The following is a 16,262-nucleotide window of genomic DNA, read 5'->3' on the forward strand; positions in this document are numbered from 1 at the left end:
ACACACACACACACACACATTAGTCTAGGCCGATACAGGGTCAGAATCATCAATATGATTGTCTTCCACCTTCACATCTTGTCCCACTGGAAGGTCTTCAGGGGCAGTAACATCCATGGAGCTGTCATCTATGATGATAACGCCTTCCTCTGCATAGCTCCTGAAGGACCTGCCTAAGGCTGTTTTACAGTTAACACTTTCTTAAAAGTCAAAGGAGTACACTCGAAAAAATGACAGAAGTATATTCTAGTAAATATTAGGTGATGGGAAATTTTTAGTTCCATTGTAATCTTATGAGACAAACACCGTATATGTGGGCCATCACTGGATGAAACATCATTATGCGGTGCATGAGTGTATGTGACACAGAAATAATCTAAAGAGCCCAGTGCAGTGCTTTATCAGTCAATAGACATGAGCAATTGACCTTAACATTTTTCATTGAGATATAATTTACATTGACAATGGACCAATTTTAAGGTACAGTTCAATGTGTTTTGACAAATGTATGTAGCCAAATAACCGACACCACAATGAAAATTATAGAAAATTGCCACCACCTCAAAATATTCTATTGTATCGCATTGCAATTCCCTCCCTACTCCTGCTTTCATTTTTTGTAGAATTTTTTATGTAGTCATGTGCCATCTGAAGACATTTCAGTCAAGGATGGGCCACCTCTATGACAGATTATAATGGAGCTGAAACATTTCTATCACTTAGTATTTACTGTACTGTACTTTTTGTCATTATTTTAGAGTATACTCCTTTTATTTATTAAAAGAAAACACCCACATTCACTGTCAAACAGCCTCGGGCAAGTCCTTCATGAGACGTTCCATAAGAAGGCATTATTATCATAGGAGATGACAGCTCCCTGCATGATTTTGCCTCTGAAAATCTTCCAGTGGGATAAGATGTAGAGGTGGAAGACAGGGATATTGATGATCCTGACTCTGTGTTGGCCTAAACTAATGTGTATATTTGTGTTTTTGTCAAAAAAGTAAAAAAAAAAAATAAAAATAGAAAAAACCTTATAGAATAAGAATATAAAGAAAAAATATTTTCACACAGCTGTACAATGTGTTTATGTTTAAAGCTAAGTATTTTTACAAAAGAGTAAAAAAGTTAAAAAATATTTTAAGCTTACAAAGTAAAAATGTCGAAGTAAGCTAAGGTTAATTTATTATTGAAGAAAGAAAGATTTTTAAAATAAATTTAGTGTATCCTAAGTGTACAGTGTTCATAAAGTCTACAGTAGTATACAGTAATGTCCTAGGCCCTCACATTCACTCATTACATATTCACTGACTCACCCAGAGCATCCTCTGGTCCTGCAAGCTCCATTCACGGTAAGTACGCTATACAGGTGTATCATTTTTTTTTCTTTTACATCACATTTTTACTGTACCTTTTCTATGTTTGGATATGTTTAGATATGCAAATACTTATTATGTTACAATTGCCTCCAGTATTCAGTATGGTAATATGCTGTACAGGCTTGTAACCTAGGAGCAATAGGCTATACCATTTGGCCTAGGTGTGTAGCAGGCTGTACCATCTAGGTTTGTGTAAGTGTACTCTATGATGTTCACACAATGACAAAATCATCAGTACGGAATGCATGACTGTAAATGGAATCATGCAGTGTGTAGTTGTTTGTATCTAGCTTCTTTCACTTGGCACAGTGCTTCTGATAGTCAGCCATGATGTTGCCAGTATCAGTAAGTTCCTTTTTTGCTGCTGAGAAGTATTTCATTAGGTGGATATGTAATATTTTGTTGTTCCATTCATCAGTTGATAGACATTTGTGTGATTTCTAGTTTTTGGCTATCATGAACAAATTACTATAATTGTTTCAGGATAAGTCTTTGTATGGATATGTGTTTTAATTTTTATTAAGTACGAAAAAGTGGGATGCTGAGTTGTCTGGTAAGTCTGTGTTTAATTTTACAAGAAACTTCTAAACGACTTTCTAAAATGGCCATACCATTTTGCATTTCCACTAGCTGCATATGATATTTCCAGTTGCTCAACATCCTTGGCAACACTCCGTGTTATCAGTATTTGTAATTTTAGTTAATCTAGTAGATAGGAAGTAACATCTTATTGTGCTCTTAATGTACATTTCCCTAATGATAAGTGATGTTCAGCATCTTTTCATATAATTGTTTCTTTGGTGAAGAATCTGTTTGAATCTCTTGCCTATTTGTAAAATGGATTTGTTGTTTCCTTATATGGAGGTATAAGAGTTCTTCTTATATTCTAGGTAAATTCTAGGTAAACATTCTTTAGATATGTAAATGGAGATTTTACAATACAATTTCCTGGTCTGTGGCTTGCCTTTTTTATTTTCTTTTGAAGTGTAAACAGTGTCTTGTGAATTGTAAAGTTTTAGTTGTAGTTATACCACAGAGGCAGGATGGATCCCCTCCCCAGATTTGGTTTAGATGTTGAGACTGTTGATACCACACATGCACGAAGAATATATGAAAAAGTTATGGCTCGTAGAATGAGACTTTCTTGGGAGAGCAGGGCAGGCTCCTAGGCAGGTTTAAAAATGGCTTGAAAGAAAGCAAGAAAAGAAATTGGCTTGGCTTTTACTGTAATTAGGGAATGAGGTTGGGGTGAGAGTTCCTGTGCATGAGAGCCAGGGCTTGCATATTTTGAACTTCCCGTTGGCAACAAAGGTAGGTGCACCTGGGTTTTCTTATCAGCTAGCCCAGATGTGGGGCAGAGGGGAAGGGGAAGTGGTGGGGCTTGAAAGATGTCAGCAGTCAAAATCAAGCATCTAAATAGAGTCAGGCTCTTTATTATAATTTTGATTATTTAAAAACCAATTTATCATACTTTTTGTGTGGTTCATTATTTTTGTGTGTTCTATCTAAGAAATATTTTCCTAACCAAAATAAAACAATTTCCCCTTTTTTTTCTTCTAGTAGTTTTATAGCTTTAGATATTACAGTTAAGTCTTTGATCCATTTTGAGTTAGTTTTTGTATATGGCATGAGGTATGAGTCTAAGTGTTTTTCCTCATACGGATGATCAATTTTTTCAGGACCATTTATTGAAAAAGACTACCTTTTCCCACATTTAATTTTCTTGACACCTTTATTGAAAATCAGTTGGCTATAGATATGAAGATCCATTTCTGGACTATCTATCTCATTGATCTATATGTTTATACTCACACCAATACCACACCATTCTTACTACTGTAGCATGTGTGTGTGTGTGTGTGTGTGTGTGTGTGTGTGTAATTTTATTTTTTAGATGGAATTTCACTATGTTGCCCAGGTTGGCATTGAACTTGTGGGCTTAAGCAATCCTCCTGCCTCTGCAACTCAAGTGTCCGGGACTATAGGTCCACACCACTGTGCCCAGCTATATAGTTTTATAACATGTCTTGAAAATGGTTGTCATAATCCTCCAAATTTGTTCTTCTTTCCAGAATAATTTAACTTTCTACATCTTCTTTTACATTTGTGTATGTGCTTTAAAATCAGCTCTTCAGTTTCTACAAAGATACCTCTTGGGGTTTGATTGAAATTGCATTGAATCTATAGATTAATTTCGGGAGATCTGACATCTTAACAACATGGTGTCTTCTGATAAATGAACACAGTTCATCTCTCCATTTATTTAGGTCCACTTTTAATTTCTCTCAAAAAATGTGTTATAATTTTCAGTGTACAAGTTTTACATACTTTGCATTTTTTCCATATATATATATGTGTATATATATATATTTTGAGCTGGAGTGCAGTGGTGCCACGTCGACTCACTGTAGCCTTGACTTCCCAGGCTCAATTGATCCTCCTGCCTCAGCCTCCCAAGTAGCTGGGACTATAGGCATGTGCCACCACACCTGGCTAATTTTTGTATTTTTTGTAGAGATCACATTTCACCATGCCCAGGCTGGTCTCAAACTCCCAGCTCAAGCAATCTACCCACATTGCCCTCTCAAAGTGCTGGGGTTACAGACGTGAGCCACCACACCTGGACGGAGTTTTATATTTTTGATGTTTTTGTACTCGTTTTTTTTTTCAATTTCAAATTTCAAATCGTGGAACTTTTGCTTCCATCCAAAGTGGAGTAAACAGGGATTGGATCTATCCCCTCAACTGAAACAGCTAAAAAGCTGAACAGAATATATAAAACAATGGATTTCAAGTCATGGGACATCAGGCATTGAAAGACGGTGATTTCTGAGTGATGCAGCACAATGAGGAGAGGCCAGCTCATCACCAGGTAATGGCAGAGGGAGCTACAACCCAGGCAGGGCCCAGTAGTTGCCCTGAGTTGAATAAATAGAGATGGGAGTTCAGGGAATTCCACTGGGCATAGAGGTGTGTGTGTGTAGTCCCAGCTACTCGGGAGGCTGAGACAGGAGAATCACTTGAGCCAGGGAAAGAGAGGTTGCAGTGAGCTGAGATTGCGTCACTGCACTCCAGCCTAGGCAACAGAGCGAGACTCTGTCTCAAAAAAATAAATAAATAAACTACATAAAATAAAAAACATTAAAAAAATAGTAAATTTGAAAATACAGCAACCATCCAAAATGAAACTCAGAGATGAAAACTTACTGAAAAACTAAAAAGAATAGAGCATCAGTGAGCTACGAGACAACTTTGAGTCTTAATGGGGTGGGAAAAGGGTATAGAGGGAAAACAGGGAGGGATTACCAAGGGGCACAAGAAAACTTTTAAGGATAATGGGTATGTCCATTTTTTTATTATGGTGATGGCTTAATGAGTGTGCATATATATGTGTGTGTGTATGTATATATATGTATACACACATATACTAACACCAAATCGTACGCTTTATGTACAGTTTATTATTTGTCAATTATATCTTAATAAAGCTGTTTAAAGGTTCCAATTATTTGATGATAGTATGTAGAAATACAATTGATTTTTATGTATCAATTCTATATCCTGCAACTTTGCTAAACTCACTTGTTCTAATAATCCTTGTTATTGCTACTATTGTTGTTGTGATTAAAATCAACACTATCAATGAGATAATCATTATCTCATTATCAATGAGATTTAATGCAGGTGTTAGGGCTTTACAAACTGTGAAGCACTCTATGAGTTATTTTATTAACTACAATAGAAAAATCAAACTTTTATTCTTTTAGGCTCCTATGCAGAGGGTGTTTCTCTGTAGAAGAAGGCCCAGATAAACTGGGATCCTAGCCATCACATGAGAACAGTAATGCACATATGACTCTAACCTACTCATGGGCCAGGCTGCCATCCTTCTCTAACAATTGCAGGAAATGGACTCAGATCCCTTTTCCTTAGCGCTCGTGTGCCAGCTCCCCTACTGGGGAAGCCCCTGCATCCTGTCTGCTTGGTATTTGATGCTTGGTGATAACAGGCCTTCATACTCCAAGAGCTGGGAGCTGCTCAGGACAGAGGTATTTATAGGTTCCCTGGAAATGCCTGCCGAAGGTACCCTGGAGGCTGACTGGAGAGCTTTCCCTTGCAGCGCTGCTCAGCTCCTGGGCTGTTGTCAATGCCAGCAGAGCAGGGTAGAGAGTCTTCTACAGAACCAGGTTCACTTTCCTGGCTTGCTGTCCATATGCCTTTCTACAAAAGACCCTCTTAACCCACTGGCCCTGTCACCGCAAAGCTATAGTTCTATGTAACGGGAGTTAGTGTTAGAATAACAGATTTCATTTACCTTTTACGAGGAATTAATTATTCAGTGTTGGTAAATTTATTAACAATTCTCCATGGGCTGCCAAGAACAGAGCATTAGACTAGGGAGCAAATTAGATGTGCTGAAATCCATGTATTTACATTCTATTGTTTTCTTAAAGTCAAGAACAAATATTATTTCATATGGACATCACATTTATTTAGTCCTGTCAAACATTTGATGTATATTTTTGGTACATTTGAGTTTTTCCTTGTTTCTGTAGACAGCAATGTGACAAGCTAGGCTTCCAGCTATTCCTCAGGGGCTTAGCTGAAATCGCAGCCCTGAGTTTTTCTCTTATGGAACTCCTCTTTGCTCCAAATGTCTTCTTGAGCAACACAGAGAGTTTAGCAATGGGTGAACTCATTTTCTAAAAGTTCAAAAATGATTCAGATGTGAAGATTTTTGAAATTTTTGAAATTTAAGGGGATTCTTGGTTTCTACATTAGGTCACCCATGACACAGTGCAACTTCTGTTTTTAAGTGGGATAAGAATGCTTTAAAGAAGCTTATTGAAAGGCCTCAGAAGATTTTGTGGACATCGAATAGTTTTTAGAGAACATTTTGATGGTTTAATTATAAGAAAATGGAAAACATGCAGATCAAATTGACCCTAAAATACACATGGTTTTAAAAATTAAGGGCAAATAATTCTGACAAAACATATTTTTCAAATCTAAAACACATGAACAAAATCAGGAGGACTGAGGAATTCAGGTTATATCAACAGCAGTTGGACTAATGAGATCTGCCATATAGAACCCTGAGGAGACCACGGGCTGCTTCTCTGTGTTGCCTCAGACCTCATCACCTGGGATCCTGTTTCTCACCTCAGTTTTTAAAATTTTATCCTTTTAAGTGAATAAAATAATAAATCTTTCCCCTTGTCAAGTTTTTGTATTTTTTTCTTAGATTCTAAAGAAAATTACATGCTCTTTGAATTCCTTACACATACAAAGTTTGTTCCCAAGTAGATTACTTTCTTGTCTGAAAGAATTTGATGACTTTTACTCTGTTTGACTTCCTAATTGTCAGAGAACTGGGTGCCCCTATGAGTCACGTCATTGAGAAATCCCAATATTTGTAGCCCCACGACACTGTGGTGTTTAATCATTTTTAGCTGCAGAAACTTTTCTACAAATAGTAGATGTATTAAAAGGCACTTGCCCTGGTAGGGCTGGGAAGGTGTCCCCTCCTCTCCTAGTGATCGTCCTTCTGTTGCGCACAGTTTAGGGCTACTCAATAGATAACAACAGATTTGCTTGAGGTGCCTTGTTTCTGTGTGTTTAGTAAGTTTTATGCATGTACTTGTCATTGTATTTGAAAATTATTTTGTGGGAGTCTTTCGGGCCTATCATGAAGGTACCTTTCTCCAGAGAAGTTTTGCTACTGCCTGGCACTTGTGAGCATTACTAATCCTTGACCACCTTAAACAAGTTCAGGAGTTGAGGCTGACTGGAAGCTCCAGGCAATACAAACCCAGGTGCAAATTCACATCAGGGCTGGCCTGTGGCTATAAAGTCTCAGAGATGGATATTTTTTCTTTCTTTTTCCCCCACTTTCCTTCCTTTCTCTACCTCTGGATGTATTAGAGGCTAATTGACTTACGGTTGATACTTATTCTGAGGGTGTAGTCTTTGGGCCCCATTTAACGTGAGGAAGGATTTTTTCTCAGACTTCCTTCTTGCATTGGCCCTGAGCCTTAACTTCTGCCCACCTCTGCATAAGACCAACACAGTTCAGCAAATGTCTTCTGGATAAAAGTGTCTGTGGTGCTCAGGTCTTGCTTTCCTCTCTTGCTTCCCTCTTTCTCTTAGGTTTAGGCCTGGTAGTTGCTTACAGCTTTGTCAGCTTGCTGACATTTTTGTGAAACTTTTTACATTAACGTTTTATTATATCTATTTAGTTGTTTTCTGCAGGAGATTTCATCTGAAAAAACCTGTCTCACCATCTCTGAAAATAGAACTTCTCTAGATATCAAACTGAGTTGAGAGTTCCCCAACATCTGATAGTCAACTAAATCTTACTGCAAGGGCCTACATTAAATCAGGGCTTTCAGATTTAGAACAAGGAGATCATTTTCTGCTTCTCCTATGCTGGTTGACAATGTATGTTCCACCATTTTTCATTAATAAAATTCTACATTAGAAATTTTATAGGAATCCTGTTTTATCTCAGCCCTATACTAGACAGTACATATGATGGTATAAAATATGATTTATTTCCATATAATTCTAAGGAATTTGGGATGCTGTTTATTTTAAAGAATAAATTTAATTGGCCTTTATCTTTAGGAAATGAACATCTTTAAAGTGAATTATATGATGTCATTAATTTATCCTGAGCAGAAAACTAACTCTAAGTTGAGGACAATAGTGTCAACTCCTCCAACACGGAATTTCCTCCACTGTGCCCCAGTTGGTGTTAAACCAGCTTCCATGCTCCACCTCTCTCATCAACAGAGTCCACCCTGCTGTAGAATGATTGTGGGCTCAAGCTCACAGCCAGCCATTTAAACCTCCAGCATTAAAGGGGGTTCCAGGAAGTAAAATCAAAACGCTGAAAACAGAGAACAGAACATGGGCACGTGTATGGTATTTTTCTGGAAACAAGGAGGGTATACTTGAAGAACCGTGACTAGCAGCCTCAAGGAAAGGAAAATTTGAGGAGAAAAAGAATAATTTCCTGCACCCAATGACTCTGTTTCTGACAATGGGCCTTCTCATGGGCTAATCTCTATGCATGGGCCTCAAAGAGCAGTCACAGGCCTGGAAAGCAAAGAAGCGCTTTGTGATAGGTGCTCAGTGGGATTTGTTCAAATGAATGAAGGCATGAGTGAAGAAACAAATGAATAGAATGCCCTTTCCTTCCAGACTAGCAATCTTTCTTCTGCTCATCAGAGAGCAATTGTCTCCATGTTGCTTTCTAAAGTGCTTCTTGGCTTACTGGAAATACGTTATTCTTTCTTCACAATTCATACCGTGCAGTGGTATTTTTCAAAGTGTGGCCCACACACCATCTACATCCAAATTACCTGAGGTGTTGGTGAAAACTACAGATTTCTGGGCCCTATTCTACACCTACCAAATCAGCATTTCTGGGGACAGGCTCAGGAATCTGCACTTTTAATACACCCAATGTGATTCTGTTTTACGAAGGAGTTTGAGGAGCATTGCATTCTGTGAACATTATCATTACCATCAGTAAACATTTATGAAGCAACCACTATGTTCATTGCAAATTTTAGTCTTCACTGTATGAAAATCTGTAGGAAGTCTGTAATCTATTTTATCATGTTGTTTGATGCTTTCTAATGTTGAATGCATCTGTTTGCCTTATTACCGCAATCATCTTTATTAAAAACATTCATACACATCCTGTATCATGATGAGTTTCCTATAGAATGAGAAAAACAGGTAGAAATATTTCCCTCTAAACTCTAGACAGAAAATCTGAAATATGACAGTACCATTGAGGATGTAAAGCTTAGAACCTAGCTAAAGAGTTAAGGGAGAAGGGAATTGTTCCTTTCAGTTTTCTGTAGTTTGGAAGTTCATTCAGTCCTGAAATAGTAATTTGTTTAAGCAAGTTTGTCTTATCTTTGTCCAATATGACTTCACATAATAAAATGAAATTCCTTTTATGAATTCTAATCAGAATTCCTTTTACAAATTGACACAAGTTAAGTCCAGACTATTTGGCTTGACTAATTCTCTTTGGTAAGAAAAATCTCTTGGGTGTAAAAGAAATTTTTTTTTAAAGAAGAAAAAAAATCTCTTGAAATAGGTTCATGTTCCTAAAAAGTAAGCTTGTATAAAGACTGTTCTTGTTGCCAAGTTCAAGAGATTTCTAATGCAATGTAAAGGATTAAGTGACACACTGAAGAGAGATTTGAAAAGTTAACTATGCTGCATGTGAACAGAAAGCCTTTCACATCTGTATATAACATCCTTGCACGAAAGAAACCTGGATTAAAACCACTATGACTTAACATAGTACACACTTTGTTGCAGACAATAGGTTGGTCAGTTCTCTGCTGTATTTTCAGTCTCATGTTTACAGCAATAAAAACATAAAGTAGTACTCTTGCAGACACTGGCAAAGAAGCATATTGTAATGGATTTACTATTTCCTTTGTATAGGCCTTAGATTGGAAATCAGCTGAACTTGTAGGTTTTAAGTTCTCATTCGTCATATGAGAGGCTGGCCTGCCAATGCAAGGCATGTTGCTGCACAAACATAAGATCTCCAGGAAAACAATGTTCTGATGTGGGCACACGCAGCCTGAGCTGGGAAAATGCTCTAAGCATGCCTTGCCAAGGAAAATGGACGATTAAAAGAAAGGCTGTCAGGATCCTAGTGAAAAAGAGGCCATAGAGACATCAACCATTCTGGATGACCTGAGGTTCTACCACTATTAAGTGAGAAACACTGTAGCTTCCCCAAAGGTTGGTACTATAAAGGAGAGTTCACTAGACTTCTAAAGATAAGGGACAATTTTATAAGACAGAACTGAAAGGACTCAAATAAAATGTAACGACCTTTAATTTATAAAGGCACTGGTGGATCTTGCCTGATGTCACCCAGAATCTTGTACCCAGTTATGAGGAATAAGTTCAATTGTTCAAAAAGAAAATATATTTTTTAAAATTGGTTGTTTTAGTGATCATTTAATAATTGCTCATTGCAATAGTTAGAAAGAAATCAATTTAACTCTCAGGTCTCCAAAAGGAAATAGAAATTAGCTTTATAATTATTTTACATGAAATCTTTAGAGCAATTTATATGCACTGCACATTTGAAACAAGGAAGGAAAAATCTAAGGCATTTCCTGCTGCAAGATTCAATTGTATGAAGGCAAAAGGGGCTAGGAGTAGTGTATTGCCCAAATAAGCATAGGGTGTATATACTCAAATCAACTAAGGGTTTATAGGAGCTGGATTTCATTGATTAAGACTATTCTCTCTCCTGAAAGCATCTGATGGGTAGAAAGTTTAAAAATAAAAAAGTCCACTTGTTAGCTTGATTCAGCTTTGTGAGTATTGCTGATAATTCATCGACAAAACACATAATCAACCTCATTTGTAGAAAAGGGCAAGAGGAGAATCCTCAAATGGGGAAAAACAAATTCCATCATAGATTCAAAAAGCCCATATAGGTTTTGTGTTCTTCTCCCTCTTATCTTTTTCTCTTAGTCCATCTTATGTAAAGATGCTGCCCCTGGCTTATGTCTTTGATATTGTCTGTCATCCAGTGGAATTTGTGCTGTGTCTTAAGAGCTCTTCTGAACCATAAGTAGTGTATTAATTAATTATTGAGCAAGTGAAACAAATTGCACATCAGTGTATTTTATAATTATTCTCCAATTAGATTTGGTTTATTGAGTTACAGGAGGAGGAGAATGGGATTTCTGGTTAGACTAGAGGGAACAGCATGCAGGGTTATGTTTTGAATTGGGAAACATTTTGAGCTTTCTTATTAAATAAAATCAGTCATTATATGTATCCACAGCAGCTGGAAGAGTGTAGAGAGAATGTTATTCCAAGAATCAGATGCCATGTTCCTTCTTTGCAGGATTTCCCCAACTTTTGGAAAGGCTACAGCTCATATGCAAGTGCAAAATGCTGTCTGGAGAAGATATGCTGGAAAGGGAAAGAGAAGGAGTTGACATGTTATTGGCATGGGGTCAATAATGCAAAGGGTAAGAAATTTAGAGTATTTCAGATGGAAGAACAATTTTGGATCTGGGATATCAAGGAAGAGAAACAGAAATCACAGCAGACATCATATTCAAATGGTCATATGCCATAGAGATACCATTTGAGAAAAAAATTTCTTGTACCCACTTCTGTTACTGCTAGTACATGTTTAGTGTGTGTATTCCTGAAATATTTGGTTACGAGCTTTGGACTGTTTTCCCTTGTAAGCTCTTCTCTCCTACACTAGGGATCCTCAACCAAGGTCCTCCACACTTGTCAACATTCTATACAATCTGGCCACTATCCCCTTTCAAATGTTACCCTTCCTGTGTTGCCTCCAGAAACCTCTGCATAGCCATCCATGCTGCTTCGTCTTCTGAACACTTGTCATGCCTTCCTGCACTTGTTCGGAGCATAACTCAATCTCTACTTGATCCTCCTCTTATCCATTTCCAGATTCTACCCAGCCTTCAATGTCCAGCACAAATACTTCCTCCCTTAGGAAGCTCCCCCTGCTTTCTCTACCCTGAGAACCCATGGCGCTTCTTTCTGAATCATTAGCTTGGCAACTTACTACATGCCATCATATATATTATTGCTTATATTGTTATTAACATTTTGAGGTGCTGTGCCTTATCTTTCTTATGTGGCTGTTTGTCCTTTGAGAGCAGCAGCTGGGTCTTCTATCTTTATACTCTCCACAGGCTCTAGGACAGTGCCTGATACACAGTTGGAGCTCAATGTACAATGGTAAATTTGTAAACCACAAAAACAAATTCTAAGTTCTAAGAAACATTTTTTCCATTCCTTGCAATTTCTTCTTCCCAATGATATTAGATTTATTAAACCTATTTTTTTTTTTTTTTTTTTTTTGAGACAGAGTCTTGCTCTGTCGCCCAGGCTGGAGTTCAGTGGCATGATCTCTGTTAACTGCAAGCTCTGCCTCCCGGGTTCACACCATTCTCCTGTCTCAGCCTCCTGAGTAGCTGGGACTACAGGCACCCACTACCAAATCCAGCTAATTTTTTTGTATTTTTAGTAGAGATGAGGTTTCACTGTGTTAGCCAGGATGGTCTCAATCTCCTGACCTCGTGATCCGCCCACCTCGGCCACCCAAAGTGCTGGGATTACAGGTGTGAGCCACTGCGCCCGGCCAAAACCTAATTTTTAAATTTGTTAGATGCTTAATTAAAAAAACTAATAAATTATTAGCTTTTAAAAATATTTAATTACTGTGAAGGAGGGAAGGAGGGCCCAAGGGATGTGAACTACTCTGTTTCTTGGCATAATACTTGTATTTTCTCATAAAATGCAGTAGAATAATATTACCTTAAGGAAATTACTTACCTTCATTAAAATTTGTACTTATTCTTGCTTCCATCCTTACTATTTGAGAATAACTGATGAACTTGCCACATGACATAAATAATAAAAGGGGGAAGAGAAGATATCACATTGGCTTTCTGGCTCCTTTCATACAAAAATGTCCCAGATTTGACCTCTTTTCTTCAGTTGACACTCACCCATTGCTTCTGCTCTCCTTTCTCAGGTTAGGGCTGGGCAGAAGCCCAATGTGATGTTCTGCTAAATCACTGAGCTATTGGAAATGCAGCATGCATCAAGAGGCAGCTAAGTGGTTAATTGCAATTCTTGGACTCAGCCAAACTAAAAGGCAGCTTGTTCACCAAGCCACCCTCCTTTTTCCTCTTTTCTCTGGAGCGATCCCAGCTCTAATTAAAATGTAATATTCTCCTTATGTGATTCCTTGGAAAAGTTTGTGGAATGACCACATAATACAGAGCAGGTTTTCCAGATGTTCCCTGTCTTGGCTGGTATTCTCATGCACAGAATCTCCACCCCCAAATTTCTCTTCTATATACTTACCAGATGACCTTCTCTCCCCTCCCACTTCTCCCCTGCTGTCCCTGATATATTGTACATAACTTCCTGAGTCTTATTGTTGTGCCTTCAGTGTATAAGAACCATTACTGAAGTGCAGTGGGCCAAGAAAAAAGTAATACTTGCCTCCAAAGAGCACTTTAATGCTATTTACAATGGAAAAAACAACTTTGAACTGCTTCCAAAATAATAGGCATTAAAATCACTTCTGTTTGCAGTTGAGATGGATTTTGCAGTAACCTTTCCAAACCTGCTTCCTCTGGATGTTTTTCAGTCCAGAGAGTGGCTTTCTCAATGAAAATTTAAAATGGTGCCCACATAAACACTTGACATACACCGCAAAAGGCAATTTTCCAACACTTACTCAAACAGTTGCTCGTGAAACCAGGGTCTGCAATCACACGATCCCAATGAAGATTGTACAAGCCTAGAGATATTATGAAACACTGTTCCAAGCTATGAATCAATAAAAGTGGCCATGATGGCATAGCCATCAGGTTTAGGCACATGTTCGATAAAGTGATCACTTAACATAGTTCCATGAATTCAATTTCCCACGCCTTTCCCCACACATATTTTCCATCAACCTTATATCCCTTCAGTCTTTTAATCTGGGTTCATAAAATGTTACAAGGATTTCTCAGCCAGACGTTGCAAAATGGCACTCTGTAAGTGAAATCTATGTGATTTTTGTTTCATTTTTAATTCGTATAGGTTTTTTTCCCCACAATTTATGAATCCGTACTAATGTTTTAAAATTGTAATATTCCACTCACAAATTTGGATTCCTGGCTTCTTTTGAGATATAATTTTGGTCTAGCACTGGTCTGCTAGCACAAAATTGAAGGGCTGTCCCCTTCACAGGGGCAGGAATCTGCTAATTCTCTGGAGCTTCTGATTCTAGTAATTTTTTCCTTATCACCTCCCTGGCATTGAGTTTAACATTTTGAGTTATAACTTTTTCAGTTTAAATATTTTATAGCCAAAAATGGAGCCAAGCAAGACATTTAAAGCCATATGTTCTAAGTTTTTTTTTTTTTTTAATTTAAATTCTTTCTCTGTAGTGTATTTGTTACTTATCTGTATTTTTGACATTGGATTCCCAAGTAAACTGAGGTTCATCACATAGCAAACCTACATGCTATGTTAAGAACGAGGGCTTTGGAGTTATGCGGCCTTGACTACTTTCTAGCTGTGTGGTGCTGAAAAAATTGCTTAAACTCTTTGTACATCTGTTTTCTTATCTCTAAAATAGGAATACTCCTTAACTCAGTAATTCTCAACTATAGTGTGCATCCAAATAATCTAGAGGGCTTGTAAAAACATGATTGCTGTTCCCATCCCCGGAGTTTCTGATTCAGTAGGTCTGGGATGGGGTCTAGAAATCTGCATTTCTAACAAGTTCACAGGTTATGTCACTGGTCTAGGGACCACACTTTGAGAACAACTGTGTAACCCATTGGATGAAAGTTAAACATGATAATTTTGTAAAACACACGGTGCGGTGAACTAGTCATTTTGACTGCAAGAAAAAGTTATATTTAACTTGTTAGAGGTTCAACGTTTACCTCTTTATAAAGCCCAGTGAATTATTGCATTTGTATAAATAGTATTGATTAGTGGAGGTTCCACATGTAATTAAATTATTTCATTTCTGCAACCTATATATTTTTATAATGAAAAAGATAAAACTCACACCTTAACCGTATTTTGGTCTTACTTTGGATCTCTTGCTCTTTCACTGCTATAAGGGGATAATTAATAGATTTGTCATAAGACATTGGAAGGAAACATGAGCTAGAAAGGAATCATTTTATATTGCCATGAATAAAATCACATTGCATTCTTCCACTACCCCCTCCATCCTCCTCCCATACCCTCCTGGAATCTAGACCCAGTGATGGAGGATCACCCTAACAATGCAGCGTTCCCTCTCATCTGCAGGGAACACAAAACAATCCGTGGTCCACTGGGTGTCTGCCCCTTCCCTCTCCCCTCATTGCCGCAGTGCTGGGCAATGAGACATGGCATGGCCTCATAGCAGACTCAAGAATCCTGGGAATGAGTTCTACATGGACTTAAAATCATTTAACAGATTTCTTCCTCCTCTCCCTCCCTCCATCCCTATCTCCCTCCTTTCTTTTTCCTCTTTCCATTTTTCCTATACTTGAACATTAAATATCATAGGGATATAGTATCCATTTTGCAATACTGGCAACTGACACCTCTTTAAAAGCAACTCTAGAACCCAATCCTATTTGCCTGATTCTAAAAAAGAAGTTCTAGCACAGTATTCAGGCATATTCTACTCACAAAAATAGCCCTGGTGCATATGCAACAAACAGAAGCTAAATAATAACACCTGGAGTTGAATGTGTTATATCTGATTACAAATTTACGGATCCCTAATTTTCAAAAAGCTTAACCAATGCAATGTACTCTACTTCTTCCTGTGGTAGACCACTTGGGATTTCAGTGCCTCTTCATCTGGGAGAAATGGGAGTGAATGTGAACTGCAGGGGCTTGTGGAGGTGCTGGGGAAATCTTACCCTAGTGATGGGCTTGTTGAATAGTAAATTTTGTTACCAAAGAAGGAAGTCTATGGAATCTCTTTTCTGAAGATTCCAGGGAATGTTCTAAATTCTGTTCTACCCAGAGACAGCAGACTGAGCTGAATGACCTCCGAAGGATCCTTTCAAGACTGTGATTTTGTGAATGTTTTTGTTATACCAATCCACTCATTGCTTCCTAGAAGCTTATGAAGCTCCACACATTTTCTCCACTGCTTTGTTAACTGCCATGCAGTCTTTTATGAGCACTTCTAATAAAATACCCACTCCAGAGAAGCAGAGCCCATCAGAGTCAAAAATGGCTATGACTTAGAGCAACCTTTGAGATAGGAGCTCTCAATTGGTATTTAAATTTAAATACCGCATCATAATTCAGGATGCT

Source organism: Theropithecus gelada, chromosome 12 (assembly GCF_003255815.1).
Source record: "Theropithecus gelada isolate Dixy chromosome 12, Tgel_1.0, whole genome shotgun sequence".
In the NCBI taxonomy this organism is placed as follows: domain Eukaryota; kingdom Metazoa; phylum Chordata; class Mammalia; order Primates; family Cercopithecidae; genus Theropithecus; species Theropithecus gelada.